This window comes from Ranitomeya variabilis, chromosome 2 (assembly GCF_051348905.1).
Source record: "Ranitomeya variabilis isolate aRanVar5 chromosome 2, aRanVar5.hap1, whole genome shotgun sequence".
NCBI classification, from domain to species: domain Eukaryota; kingdom Metazoa; phylum Chordata; class Amphibia; order Anura; family Dendrobatidae; genus Ranitomeya; species Ranitomeya variabilis.
In genome coordinates, this window is record NC_135233.1 from 1,063,311,456 (window position 1) to 1,063,327,940 (window position 16,485).

Genomic DNA, 16,485 nt, shown 5'->3' on the forward strand with positions numbered 1-16,485 from the left:
ATATACTATATACAGGAGATGACACACAGGTATATACTATTTACAGGGGAGATGACACACAGGTATATACTATATACAGGAGGAGATGACACACAGATATATACTATATACAGGAGAGATGACACACAGGTATATACTATATAGAGGAGGAGATGACATACAGGTACATACTACATACAGGAGGAGATGACATACAGGTATATACTATATACAGGAGGAGATGACACACAGGTATATACTATATACAGGAGCAGATTACCTACAGGTATATAGTATATACAGGAGGAGATGACACAGGTATATGCTATGTATAGGAGGAGATGACATACAGGTATATACTATATACAGGAGATGACACACAGATATATACTATATATAGGTGAGATGACACACAGGTATATACTATATACAGGAGATTACATACAGGTATATCTAATATATAAAGCTGAATGTGTGTATGTATGTATGTGTGTATGTCCGGGATTGGCATCTGTACCGTCGCAGCTACAGCCACAAAATTTTGCACAGTCACACGTCTGGACCCCGAGAGCGTCATAGGCTATGTTGTGAGGTGAAATTTTAACCCCGCGCGTTCCAATTCACCAAACAATTTTGCTCCTATCTACATAATGGGGAAAAAGTGAAGGGAAAAGTGTTGGAGGAAAATTGACAGCTGCCAGATGTGAACAATGAGGACTTAAAGAATGAGAGCGATGGCGACAAAGAGTATATACCGTACAGTTGCTAAGGTGGGGCCCCGACATGGGATACTCACCACACACGGGGATATGAACACAAACACAAAATGCGCCACACACTACCACGTGCTTGAACACATATACCACCCTCAGCACACATTTCACCACACACACACCAACCTCGCCACATAAAAGTCGAAACACAAAAGTCACCACTCAAAACTCGCTACATGCAAAACTCGCCATATGCAAAACTAGGCTCACGCAAAACTCGCCACACGTGCAAAACTCACCTCATGGAAAACTCACCTCATGCAAAACTTGCACACACAGAAAAATTGCCACATGTACAAAAGTTGCACCACATGCAAAAGTTGCCTCACACAAAACTTGCACATACTCAAAATGCACCACACATAAAACTCGCCACGCGCAAAACTCGCCATGCACAAATCTTGCTGCACACAACTTGCTACACTAACCTGTCACATGCAACTCAACACACAAAATGTTGCTACACGCATGTCGCCACACAAAACTCATCTCACAAAAGTCGCTACATGCATGTCGCCACACGCAACTCAACACACACAACTTGACACATAAAACTCGCCCTAAAACACACACAAGTCTGGTATTGTCCTTCAAAAATAAAAATCTGATTAATAAGCAAACTACAAGAGCAACAAATGTACCATATAGGAAATACGGCAGCTGTCAGTCACATGACCTGTCTATTATGTGTATGTGTGAGCTAATATATACTGCCAGGGGGGAGGGCTTCCTGTTGGCTGGGGATTTATCAGGCTGCCAATAGCAACCAATCACAGCTCAGCTTCTATTTTGCTACAGTTAATTAACCTGAGCTCTGATTGGTTAATATAGGCAACAAAGACATTCTCAGTATAACAAAGCTAATATATGTTGTGAAATGCTTCTATTTGCTTAGTTTTTGCCTTTTAATAATTACATTTCTATCTATTTGTTTTGTGGTTTTTGTGTGCAGAATAAATTTTTGTTAACACATTCTATTTTGCTAACAGCAGTCATTAACCCGGGCGAAGCCGGGTAGTACAGCTAGTTATAAATATAATGAAAAATAGGGGATCCTTGATAAGCACTTTATATACCTCCTACTGCATATATGTCAGATGTTCATCTGTAGCACAAAGAGATCTCTCAGAGAAATGCGGTAGCGGAATAATAATTAGCTAAAACTTAAGATAATGAACCGTTCTGATGTTTACTAAGAACAATAAAATAGAGGGTTAATGAACCCAAGTCACTTTGAGAAGATGCCCCGGCCGGTGGCAGAGCTTCAATAAATCCGAAAAGGCAGCGCGTAGCAGCCGAATTAGCCGGGTCGGAAACCAGCTGCACGCGCCGCCTATTACCTTAGGTGGAGCTCGTCCTTACGTAGTGGTCCTGTCTTTCTTTAGAGGATATCCCAACTGCTGGGCAATTCTTCAGTTAAGTCCTTCACTACGTTCTCCGCCTCCTGGCGGTATCGTTCTCTGGAGCAAGACCTGCCGTGACGTGTTGAGTCACGTGAGCAGGAAAGTAATTGACAGGCTGAACGTTCAGAGAGTACGGGTCGCCGTAGGGGCCACAATCCTACGCGTTTCGGAAAGAACGCTTTCCTTCTTCAGGGATGGCCTTGGATGACCCGTAAAGCCTTTTTATAGAGAAGTGAGATTGTCTGCTGTTATTACAAAAATCCGAAGAGCTCTATCTCACTATTTAACCCCTTCGGTATAATGGTATCTAAAGTGAATATCCACTTACTTTCTGCTCTGGACATCATAGCAATAAAATTTCCCTTTCTCCAAGGTACTGTTATTTTTTCCAGGCCCAGGATTTCCATGGACTTCGGATCACCATTGTGTTCTACCAAAAAATGCTTAGACAGAGGGTGACCTACATGTTTCTTCTTAATGTTAGCTATATGTTCATTTATCCTTACTTTAAGTGGGCGCTTGGTGCGCCCCACATATAATTTTTCACAAGGGCACCTGATAGCATATATCACCCCCTCTGTATTGCATGAAATAAATTGATTAATTTTATATTTTTTGCCATGATAAATCAATGTATTTTGTTTTTTGGTGTTCGTACTTTTACACATACTGCATTTGCGGCAGGGAAAAAAACCTTTAACACTATTGATAATATGAGTTTGCGTATCACATAGAGGTTGATGCTGAATTGTTGGTGCAACGAAATTACCAAGGTTACGTGCTTTCTTATAAATGAATCTAGGCTGTGTGGGGATATGATCCCCTAAAACCTTATCCTCTCTTAAAATACCCCAATGTTTCTTAACAATTTTTTTTAAGATGGAAGAGTTGGAGTTGAATTGTGTAATAATAGGCACACATCCTAGTTTATGGCTATCATCATTCAAAGATATATTTTTCTTTTTATTTTTATTTTTAAGTAGATCCTGACGGGCTATACAAGAAACTTGGTTTCTTGAAAATTCTAAATCCTTTGGATCATACCCTTTCTCTAAAAATTTAATAGTTAGTGCTTCTGCTTCTGTTTTAAAGTCAAGTGCCCTTGAGCAATTACGGTGCAACCTCATGTACTGACTCTTAGGTACATTAATCAACCATGATGGTAAGTGACAACTGTCCATATGAATGAAACTGTTGACATCGGTCGGTTTGTTATACGTGCAAGTATGAATACAAGAATCCTCAATAAAAATCTTTAGGTCAAGAAAATTGACATTTTTAGTACTAATAGTAGCATTAAAATCCAGAAAAAATTCATTTTTATTAATGTCATTTAAAAATACATTCAAGGATACCGGTCCACCGGACCAAATGAATATAATGTCATCTATATAGCGGCGCCATAGGACCAGGTTCGCGCGATTAGTACCCCCAGGGTGGATATATTCCTCTTCCCACCTACCAACATACAAGTTGGCGTAACTGGGCGCGAACCTGGTCCCCATAGCCGTACCCCATTGCTGGGTATAGTAGTGTCCTTGAAAATTAAAATAATTATGTGTTAAAATGAACAACATGCATTCCTGGAAAAATGCAATCTGTTCCTGAGGTATAGAAGAAAATTTCTTTAAAAAATATGAGACTGATTCACATCCTTTCTGGTGTTCTATAACTGTATATAAAGAAGTTATATCTAATGTGCCAATTATATAGCCATCCTTCCATTCGATCTCATTGAGTATATTGAGAATATGAGAGCTATCTTTAAGGTGAGATGGAAGGAGAGGCACCAATTCCTGTAAGTGCTGGTCTAAAAATTGTGACATATTGGTAGTAAGGCATTTTATGCCCGATATAATGGGACGTCCAGGAGGATTCCGGTGGACCGGTATCCTTGAATGTATTTTTAAATGACATTAATAAAAATGAATTTTTTCTGGATTTTAATGCTACTATTAGTACTAAAAATGTCAATTTTCTTGACCTAAAGATTTTTATTGAGGATTCTTGTATTCATACTTGCACGTATAACAAACCGACCGATGTCAACAGTTTCATTCATATGGACAGTTGTCACTTACCATCATGGTTGATTAATGTACCTAAGAGTCAGTACATGAGGTTGCACCGTAATTGCTCAAGGGCACTTGACTTTAAAACAGAAGCAGAAGCACTAACTATTAAATTTTTAGAGAAAGGGTATGATCCAAAGGATTTAGAATTTTCAAGAAACCAAGTTTCTTGTATAGCCCGTCAGGATCTACTTAAAAATAAAAATAAAAAGAAAAATATATCTTTGAATGATGATAGCCATAAACTAGGATGTGTGCCTATTATTACACAATTCAACTCCAACTCTTCCATCTTAAAAAAAATTGTTAAGAAACATTGGGGTATTTTAAGAGAGGATAAGGTTTTAGGGGATCATATCCCCACACAGCCTAGATTCATTTATAAGAAAGCACGTAACCTTGGTAATTTCGTTGCACCAACAATTCAGCATCAACCTCTATGTGATACGCAAACTCATATTATCAATAGTGTTAAAGGTTTTTTTCCCTGCCGCAAATGCAGTATGTGTAAAAGTACGAACACCAAAAAACAAAATACATTGATTTATCATGGCAAAAAATATAAAATTAATCAATTTATTTCATGCAATACAAAGGGGGTGATATATGCTATCAGGTGCCCTTGTGAAAAATTATATGTGGGGCGCACCAAGCGCCCACTTAAAGTAAGGATAAATGAACATATAGCTAACATTAAGAAGAAACATGTAGGTCACCCTCTGTCTAAGCATTTTTTGGTAGAACACAATGGTGATCCGAAGTCCATGGAAATCCTGGGCCTGGAAAAAATAACAGTACCTTGGAGAAAGGGAAATTTTATTGCTATGATGTCCAGAGCAGAAAGTAAGTGGATATTCACTTTAGATACCATTATACCGAAGGGGTTAAATAGTGAGATAGAGCTCTTCGGATTTTTGTAATAACAGCAGACAATCTCACTTCTCTATAAAAAGGCTTTACGGGTCATCCAAGGCCATCCCTGAAGAAGGAAAGCGTTCTTTCCGAAACGCGTAGGATTGTGGCCCCTACGGCGACCCGTACTCTCTGAACGTTCAGCCTGTCAATTACTTTCCTGCTCACGTGACTCAACACGTCACGGCAGGTCTTGCTCCAGAGAACGATACCGCCAGGAGGCGGAGAACGTAGTGAAGGACTTAACTGAAGAATTGCCCAGCAGTTGGGATATCCTCTAAAGAAAGACAGGACCACTACGTAAGGACGAGCTCCACCTAAGGTAATAGGCGGCGCGTGCAGCTGGTTTCCGACCCGGCTAATTCGGCTGCTACGCGCTGCCTTTTCGGATTTATTGAAGCTCTGCCACCGGCCGGGGCATCTTCTCAAAGTGACTTGGGTTCATTAACCCTCTATTTTATTGTTCTTAGTAAACATCAGAACGGTTCATTATCTTAAGTTTTAGCTAATTATTATTCCGCTACCGCATTTCTCTGAGAGATCTCTTTGTGCTACAGATGAACATCTGACATATATGCAGTAGGAGGTATATAAAGTGCTTATCAAGGATCCCCTATTTTTCATTATATTTATAATAGAGAAATTGGATAAATTGTTTTGTTTTATTTGGGTCTTCAGTATATTGTTTTTCTATATGTGCTTATTTTTTTATTATTATGATGTAAACTATTAGCTTCTATTTCTAATATTAAATTTTGAATATTTACATAGGTATTTTGGGTTTTTTGCGCAAATTTAATTATTTATTATAATTATATAGCAACCAGATACAGTGCAACAATAGTCTATGTAATATAACCCTCCTGAACACATACAAACCCCCAAGATGCCAGATATGAAGCAAACTCCCCAAGAATGAGGGTAAGAAAAAAGCTCTGTCCAACCAGGCTAAATAGCCAATATTGTGGGTGCAGTTAGTACCTGTGTGCCAACCGAACTATCAGACCGCTTATGTAAAGCAATGGTATAGAGCACGAATGTACAAAAGGACATGTGCAAATACGCTCTGTGCCCTGCAAATAAGGCTGCAATTTACCGTGCATAAGAGGTATAACCAGAGGTCTCAGGTCCAGCTGTACAGATAATCCTAAGGCAAAATAAAGCAATGCCCACGGGAGGACAAAGTAACAAAGGGCAAGGATCAGCGTGGGGAAGGACCCAACGCGTGTCGCCGTTGCAAGGACGGCTTCGTCAGGGGAAGAGTACTAAAAGAGCAATCAATATAAGTTTAAATACCTTATGGTGGAATCAGGAAATAAGAGAGACATGCCGGGGGCCGGAACCGGAAGTGGAGGTGAGGGCGGATGAATGCGCACCAGCAGACGTCTCTGCCAGTACTACACAATGCGCATGCGCCCGAATACTTCAGCGCAGCACATTGTGGATGAAATGAAAAGTCGGAGCAAAAACCCATGGAGGGAGGAAAAAAGGGGGTGTGATTGAATGGCGGTGCCAGAGGTAGCCTGCACCTGAACAAAAGGCAGAACAAACACAAACATGGGACATAAAACATAAGACAAAAGACAAGGTGGCAAAAGACACATATACGCATACATGAGGGAACACATGTGAGTACAATAGACCAACAATAGAAGGTATATACTGTAAACAAAAGAGGATATGAAATAAAGCAAAGCATGCTATTAGAACCACATAATGTGTTTATTTATTGAAAAGTCCGAACCAAAACAATAACTTCAGAATATGCATGGAGAAACACATGTGTCCGCCCGCTACCGTATAGGGGTCCAGAGGAGAAATACCATATGGTATACCAACAGTTGTTGAAACAACCGAAAATAGTATTATAAATCTGATAGAAACTAGCGGAATGTATCAAAACCACAATCCCCTAGGAAAATGACACAAAGGAATATACTTGAATAGTATAAACAGCTGGTATAGAAGGTTGGAACAAGAAGATGGCTCATGACCAAGGTGTGGAAAAATTAATTAACCTATACGCATACAGAGCTATTGGCAATTGGAATATGATGGCACAATACACGATAAGGGAAATATATAAAACAGTTGGATCTAGCTTGGGGTCGTGGTTTAAAGACTGAAGTGTACACGCATCCATACGATATTTGTAGTACATATAGATCCACAATTTGCCAAATGGTAAATAATGGCACAACATACGATAGAGTGACATAAGCCACACTGCTAGATCTAGAAAATTCTAAAATCGGACCGTAGATCACAGGCTGAAAAATACAGGTACTTATACAGTCCATTTGGTACATATAGACCCACAATGAGCCGGGTGGGATAACCATGTTACCCAAAAGCACTCATGGACTAAAATGGAACGCGATGTACTGCTGCAAGAATCTCTCAAAACTAATTTGTCTCAACATGAAGTATATATAAATCATCAGGCTAAGGTCCTATCATCCATATGGGCATGTGATGTCTTGATTGATGTTTGTCTCAACATGAAGTATATACAAATCATCAGGCTAAGGTCCTATCATCCATATGGGCATGTGATGTCTTGATTGATGTTTCCTTGTTTCCTCCTAGCCACCGATCCTTACTCCAAAGTTGCATGGACAGATGTTGAAGAGTACACACAAAAACTTGATCATGCTTAGATCCATGTATCAGGAATAATTGTACTACCCAAGGGCCGATGAGAAAATTTAGACAGTAGAGCCAATAATGAAGACCACCTAAAAGGGACACATAGAACATACAGTCAAAAGTTGGTTTAGCCCAAAAAGCCAGTGAAAAGGAGATCCTCATTTATACCTAGAGGAGCTGTACAGTGTAATGAAAAAATCCAGCGGGCTTCTGCTTGCAAAAGTTTGCGTTCAAGTGATTCTCCTCTGCCCGAGCCTCTAACATGTTCAAGACCAACAATCCTGGTCCCTGTGTATCTACCTGCATGATTTGATAAAAAGTGAGACGCCACTGTAGTAAGAATTTTATTCCTACGGGAGTCAGCCGATGCCATGTTAATGGTGGAAAAATGTTTCTGAATGCGTCGGCGCAGCTCCTGGGACGTCTGTCCAACATATAGAAGTGGACAAGGGCAGATAATCGCATAGATGACATTTGTGGTCTTGCAGTTGATGTAAGACTTCAACCCATGTTTAATCTGGTCAGTAGGATTACAGAAAAAATCTCTAGCAGGGTGCATATACTGGCAGATATTACAATCTCCGCACGGAAAGGAACCCCTCAACGAGATGCCCCGATTAAGCCTTGTAGTGGGCCTGGTGTAATGGCTTCTTGTCAAAATGTCTCTAAGGTTAGGCGCCCTCCTAGCGGTAATTAATGGCCGTTCACTAACAATTTGCGATGTCGCTAAGTCTGTTGTAAGAATATCCCAGTGTTTCTGCAAGATGTTTCTTACCTTGGACCAGTGGGTGTTGTATCCAGTAATGAAACGGACAAATTTATCCGGAGGTTTCTTTCTTGGTTCCAAGAGGGAAATTTGTGACTGACAATTGGCCCTCTGGTATGCTTGAGAAATGCATTTGTTGGGGTAGGTCCTTCTTTTGAATCTCCTGGTCAGGTCTGATGCTTCTCTTTGAAAGTCCTCATCGAGCGTGCAGTTCCTTCTGGTTCTAAGAAATTGCCCAATAGGGACCCCCTTCTTTGTGTGAAACGGGTGGAAACTGCGAAACTCTAAAAGGTTGTTTGTAGCTGTAGGCTTGCGATACAAGCAAGTGGACAAAAGGCCATCACGATTTGCCACATTAAGGTCCAGAAAGCTCACTGAGGAGGAAGAACATGAGAAGGTCAGAAAAATATTCAGCAGATTGTCATTAAGCGAATTTACGAATGTCCCAACCTCATCCTGGGAGCCTGACCAAATGAAAAATACATCATCGATGTATCTGGACCAACATCGTACCTTGGATTGAAACACCACGGAATTATAGACGATGGTAGATTCCCACCAACCCAAAAAGAGATTGGCCAGAACTGGGGCACAGCGGGCCCCCATCGCCACGCCGGAGACTTGGAGATAAAAATTCCTGTCAAATAAAAAGAAGTTATGTGTAAGAATGAAATCAAGGAGGTCCACTAAGAAGGAATCATGCATCCTGTCTGAGTTTGATTGTAGATCCAAAAAAAAGAGTACAGCCTGTAAACCATGATCATGTTCGATATTTGAGTATAGAGACTCAACGTCACAGGTAACCATGATCTCACCCTGGGCCAAGGTGACCCCTTGTAAAGAAGCAATGAAATGTGAGGAGTCTCTGATATACGAGGGAAGCTCCAGGACCAAAGGTTGTAAAAAGAAGTCAATGTATATACAGGCCTTCTCACAAAGACTCCCTATGCTAGAAACAATGGGACGGCCGGGCGGTTTGCAAATGTCTTTGTGTAGTTTGGGCAACATATAGAACGTTGACGTAGTAGGATGTTTTACCCAAATAAAGTCCCGTTCCCCCGTATTAATTATACCCAACTCCAAGGCTCTGTCAATCAAAGTTCTTAATTTGGTCGAATAAACGCCCGTAGGATCTGACGGGAGTTTACAATAGTATCTCACATTATCGAGTTGTCTGTGTGCTTCTTCAATATAAAGGTCATGGGGCCAAAGGACAATGTTGCCTCCCTTGTCTGCCTCACGTATGATAAACTCATTATTAGATTTCAAGCCAGACAATGCACGTTTCTCCAACAATGTCAGATTATCAATGACAGGGATCCCAATAGGTAATGCCTCAATGTCCCTTTTGGCCATTTCAAAAAAAATTCTAACAGCAGGAACAATTGAGAAAGGTGGCGAAACACAAGATTTGTTTCTGTGCGGAAACTTAGACCTACCTGTGTCATCTTGCCCTTCACGTAACAGGTCCATGAGGTCCTGAAATACTCTCTGTTCAGTCTGGTCCATGAAAGGAGTGACATGCGGTTTGTTGTGAAGAACCTGTAGGACGATTTTTCTACAGAACAAAAAGAGATCTTTTATTAAAGTAAATTTGTCCACCTGTTGAACTGGAGAAAAGGTTAAGCCTTTCGAAAGAACAGAAGTCTCGTGTATAGACAGGACATGTCCGGATAAGTTGACAATCTGGAGAGCATCTCCCTGATCATACTCACGGATACTATCCAAATTTGGTGAATTCACTTGTGAAGTTGTCTCCGTGGATTGCGGCGTGGTGGCCTGTAGCTGTGGCTCCTGATGACTTGAGCAGACCCGCCTCCTACGTCCACGCCTGGTCCTGGGTCGGTGTCGCTTTCCGCCGAAGATAAAAAATCGCTTGAGGTATATGCCTCTAAAGATGGAGAAGGTCTCTCGGCGCTGGTGACTTGTCGTCTGCGGTTGAGGCCTCGGCGTCTGTTTCCCTGGTGTGTCCAGGGAAATGCTGCCTTATTATCAAAGTCTGTTTTGTCCCTCAAAACTTTCGAACGCTTTTTGGACAAAATTTCCTTATCATATTTGTCAAGCAAGTCCTTGAGTTTTATTTTAAAGGGCTGGACCTGAGAAACCTCATCAAATTTGTCCAATTTGGCTTCCAAGTTTTTAATCTCAGCTTTAACAGTGGATAATAGCTCTCTATCATGCGTGATGAGAAGATTAATCAGAATATTGGAGCATCGTACCAGACCTTGTTCCCACAAGTTGCGAAAGGTGGGGGATGGTTCCCAAGCAGGAAAAATAGAGACCCTAAACCCCCTAGGTATGATGTTGAGTTTCAAATATTCCTCCAAACATCGAATGTTCCAGAGTAGCCTAATGCCATGTTTTTGTGAGGCAATCAGCTCTGTGGTATGACCCAAAAAATCTGAGTCACCTGGAACATCATTAGATTCCACAAAGGCATTAGAAGATGCGGCCCTCCATGCCGCCTCACGTGTATCCCAGTCCATGGGCCCAAACGTGTCTAACACAATACCTGCTCAAAATGTCTCTATATAACAAAAATACAGTATAAGCTATAATAAGCTGTGTGCTGCTGGTCAGAAAGGCAACATAGTGCCCAAACAACAACAATGACAAAGCAAGATTACCAGCGCACAACTTGTTATGAATATTAAGTATAACGGGGTGCAGAAGAGTGGCAATATAACATGAAAGGCAAAAAAGAGAAGGAAAAGAACCACTCTACAAAACTGCACACCACAATGTACTATAGAATATATAAAAGGCAACTTTTATTGATACATATAATAAAAACATTTAAAACCAATGGTGTACAACAATCCCCACACTGATCCACCAATGTGATAAAAAGAGGGGGGGAGGAGGGGGGAGGGGGAGGATGTATCCTGAAACATATACAGAAGCAATGTCTCACATCAATAAATAGTGGATCAACATAATTATATAGCAACCAGATACAGTGCAACAATAGTCTATGTAATATAACCCTCCTGAACACATACAAACCCCCAAGATGCCAGATATGAAGCAAACTCCCCAAGAATGAGGGTAAGAAAAAAGCTCTGTCCAACCAGGCTAAATAGCCAATATTGTGGGTGCAGTTAGTACCTGTGTGCCAACCAAACTATCAGACCGCTTATGTAAAGCAATGGTATAGAGCACGAATGTACAAAAGGACATGTGCAAATACGCTCTGTGCCCTGCAAATAAGGCTGCAATTTACCGTGCATAAGAGGTATAACCAGAGGTCTCAGGTCCAGCTGTACAGATAATCCTAAGGCAAAATAAAGCAATGCCCACTGGAGGACAAAGTAACAAAGGGCAAGGATCAGCGTGGGGAAGGACCCAACGCGTGTCGCCGTTGCAAGGACGGCTTCGTCAGGGGAAGAGTACTAAAAGAGCAATCAATATAAGTTTAAATACCTTATGGTGGAATCAGGAAATAAGAGAGACACGCCGGGGGCCGGAACCGGAAGTGGAGGTGAGGGCGGATGAATGCGCACCAGCAGACGTCTCTGCCAGCACTACACAATGCGCATGCGCCCGAATACTTCAGCGCAGCACATTGTGGATGAAATGAAAAGTCGGAGCAAAAACCCATGGAGGGAGGAAAAAAGGGGGTGTGATTGAATGGCGGTGCCAGAGGTAGCCTGCACCTGAACAAAAGGCAGAACAAACACAAACATGGGACATAAAACATAAGACAAAAGACAAGGTGGCAAAAGACACATATACGCATACATGAGGGAACACATGTGAGTACAATAGACCAACAATAGAAGGTATATACTGTAAACAAAAGAGGATATGAAATAAAGCAAAGCATGCTATTAGAACCACATAATGTGTTTATTTATTGAAAAGTCCGAACCAAAACAACAACTTCAGAATATGCATGGAGAAACACATGTGTCCGCCCGCTACCGTATAGGGGTCCAGAGGAGAAATACCATATGGTATACCAACAGTTGTTGAAACAACCGAAAATAATATTATAAATCTGATAGAAACTAGCGGAATGTATCAAAACCACAATCCCCTAGGAAAATGACACAAAGGAATATACTTGAATAGTATAAACAGCTGGTATAGAAGGTTGGAACAAGAAGATGGCTCATGACCAAGGTGTGGAAAAATTAATTAACCTATACGCATACAGAGCTATTGGCAATTGGAATATGATGGCACAATACACGATAAGGGAAATATATAAAACAGTTGGATCTAGCTTGGGGTCGTGGTTTAAAGACTGAAGTGTACACGCATCCTCACCCAACCGCCTCCAAGACTTCTCCAGAATATCCCCCATCCTCTGGAATTCTTTGCCCCAACACGTCCAACTATCAACCACATTTGGATCCTTCAGACGGAACCTGAAAACCCATCTCTTCAGGAAATCCCACAGCCTGCACTGACCCCGCTGCCTCCTGACCATTACTGAAGCTACCGCCTCACCAACGCCGGAGCTACTGCATCCCTCAACCTATTGTCTCCTTCCCCACCATCCTGTAGAATGTAAGCCCGCAAGGGCAGGGTCCTCGCCCCTCTGAATCAGTCTGTCATTGTTAGTTTGTTTACTGTAAGTGATATCTGTAATTTGTATGTAACCCCTTCTCATGTACAGCACCATGGAATTAATGGTGCTATAGAAATAATAATAATTATGGGACACAGTGACGGTCACTATTATGGGGTACAATGACTGACAATATTATGGGGGTTCAGTGACGGTCACTATTATGGGGGCACAGTAACGGTCACTATTATGGGGCACAGTGACGGTTACTATTATGGGGGTACAGTAATGGTCACTATTATGGGGGCACAGTGACAGTTACTATATGGGATACAGTGACAGTTACTATTATGGGGGCACAGCGACGGTCACTAATATGGGGGCAGGGTGACGGTCACTATTATGGGGGCACAGTGACGGTTACTATTATGGGGGTACAGTAATGGTCACTATTATGGGGGCACAGTGACAGTTACTATATGGGATACAGTGACAGTTACTATTATGGGGGCACAGTGACAGTTACTATATGGGATACAGTGAGTTACTATTATGGGGGCACAGCGACGGTCACTATTATGGGGGCACAGTGACAGTTACTATATGGGATACAGTGACAGTTACTATTATGGGAGCACAGTGAAGGTCACTATTATGGGGGCACAGTGACGGTCACTATTATGGGGGCACAGTGACGGTGACTATTATGGGGGCACAGTGACGGTGACTATTATGGGAGCACAGTGAAGGTCACTATTATGGGGGCACAGTGACGGTCACTATTATGGGGGCACAGTGACAATTACAATATGGGATACAGTGAGTTACTATTATGGGGCACAGTGACGGTCACTATTATGGGGGCACAGTGACGGTCACTATTATGGGGGCACAGTGACGGTCACTATTATGGGGGCACAGTGACGGTCACTATTATGGGGCACAGTGACGGTTACTATTATGGGGGCACAGTGACGGGCACTATTATGGGGGCACAGTGACAGTTACTATATGGGATACAGTGACAGTTACTATTATGGGGGCACAGTGACAGTTACTATATGGGATACAGTGAGTTACTATTATGGGGGCACAGCGACGGTCACTATTATGGGGGCACAGTGACAGTTACTATATGGGATACAGTGACAGTTACTATTATGGGAGCACAGTGAAGGTCACTATTATGGGGGCACAGTGACGGTCACTATTATGGGGGCACAGTGACGGTGACTATTATGGGGGCACAGTGACGGTGACTATTATGGGAGCACAGTGAAGGTCACTATTATGGGGGCACAGTGACGGTCACTATTATGGTGGCACAGTGACGGTCACTATTATGGGGCACAGTGACGGTCACTATTATGGGGGCACAGTGACGGTCACTATTATGGGGGCACAGTGACGGTCACTATTATGGGGGCACAGTGACAGTTACTATATGGGATACAGTGACAGTTACTATTATGGGAGCACAGTGAAGGTCACTATTATGGGGGCACAGTGACGGTCACTATTATGGGGGCACAGTGACGGTGACTATTATGGGGGCACAGTGACGGTGACTATTATGGGAGCACAGTGAAGGTCACTATTATGGGGGCACAGTGACGGTCACTATTATGGGGGCACAGTGACAATTACAATATGGGATACAGTGAGTTACTATTATGGGGCACAGTGACGGTCACTATTATGGGGGCACAGTGACGGTCACTATTATGGGGGCACAGTGACGGTCACTATTATGGGGGCACAGTGACGGTCACTATTATGGGGCACAGTGACGGTCACTATTATGGGGGCACAGTGACAGTCACTATTATGGGGGCACAGTGACGGTCACTATTATGGGGGCACAGTGACAGTTACTATATGGGATACAGTGACAGTTACTATTATGGGAGCACAGTGAAGGTCACTATTATGGGGGCACAGTGACGGTCACTATTATGGGGGCACAGTGACGGTGACTATTATGGGGGCACAGTGACGGTGACTATTATGGGAGCACAGTGAAGGTCACTATTATGGGGGCACAGTGACGGTCACTATTATGGGGGCACAGTGACGGTCACTATTATGGGGCACAGTGACGGTCACTATTATGGGGGCACAGTGACGGTCACTATTATGGGGGCACAGTGACGGTCACTATTATGGGGCACAGTGACGGTCACTATTATGGGGGCACAGTGACAGTCACTATTATGGGGGCACAGTGACGGTCACTATTATGGGGGCACAGTGACGGTCACTATTATGGGGGCACAGTGACGGTCACTATTATGGGGGCACAGTGACGGTCACTATTATGGGGGCACAGTGACGGTCACTATTATGGGGGCACAGTGACAGTCACTATTATGGGGGCACAGTGACGGTCACTATTATGGGGGCACAGTGACAGTCACTATTATGGGGCACAGTGACGGTCACTATTATGGGGGCACAGTGACAGTCACTATTATGGGGGCACAGTGACGGTCACTATTATGGGGGCACAGTGACGGTCACTATTATGGGGGCACAGTGACGGTCACTATTATGGGGGCACAGTGACGGTCACTATTATGGGGGCACAGTGACGGTCACTATTATGGGGGCACAGTGACAGTCACTATTATGGGGCACAGTGACGGTCACTATTATGGGGGCACAGTGACAGTCACTATTATGGGGGCACAGTGACGGTCACTATTATGGGGTCACAGTGACGGTCACTATTATGGGGGCACAGTGACGGTCACTATTATGGGGGCACAGTGACAATTACAATATGGGATACAGTGAGTTACTATTATGGGGCACAGTGACGGTTACTATTATGGGGCACAGTGACGGTTACTATTATGGGGGCACAGTGACGGTCACTAATATGGGGGCACAGTGACAGTCACTATTATGGGGGCACAGTGACGGTCACTATTATGGGGGCAGTGACGGTCACTATTATGGGGGCACAGTGACGGTCACTATTATGGGGGCACAGTGACGGTCACTATTATGGGGGCACAGTGACGGTCACTATTATGGGGGCACAGTGACAGTCACTATTATGGGGGCACAGTGACGGTCACTATTATGGGGGCACAGTGACAGTCACTATTATGGGGCACAGTGACGGTCACTATTATGGGGGCACAGTGACAGTCACTATTATGGGGGCACAGTGACGGTCACTATTATGGGGGCACAGTGACGGTCACTATTATGGGGGCACAGTGACGGTCACTATTATGGGGGCACAGTGACGGTCACTATTATGGGGGCACAGTGACGGTCACTATTATGGGGGCACAGTGACAGTCACTATTATGGGGCACAGTGACGGTCACTATTATGGGGGCACAGTGACAGTCACTATTATGGGGGCACAGTGACGGTCACTATTATGGGGTCACAGTGACGG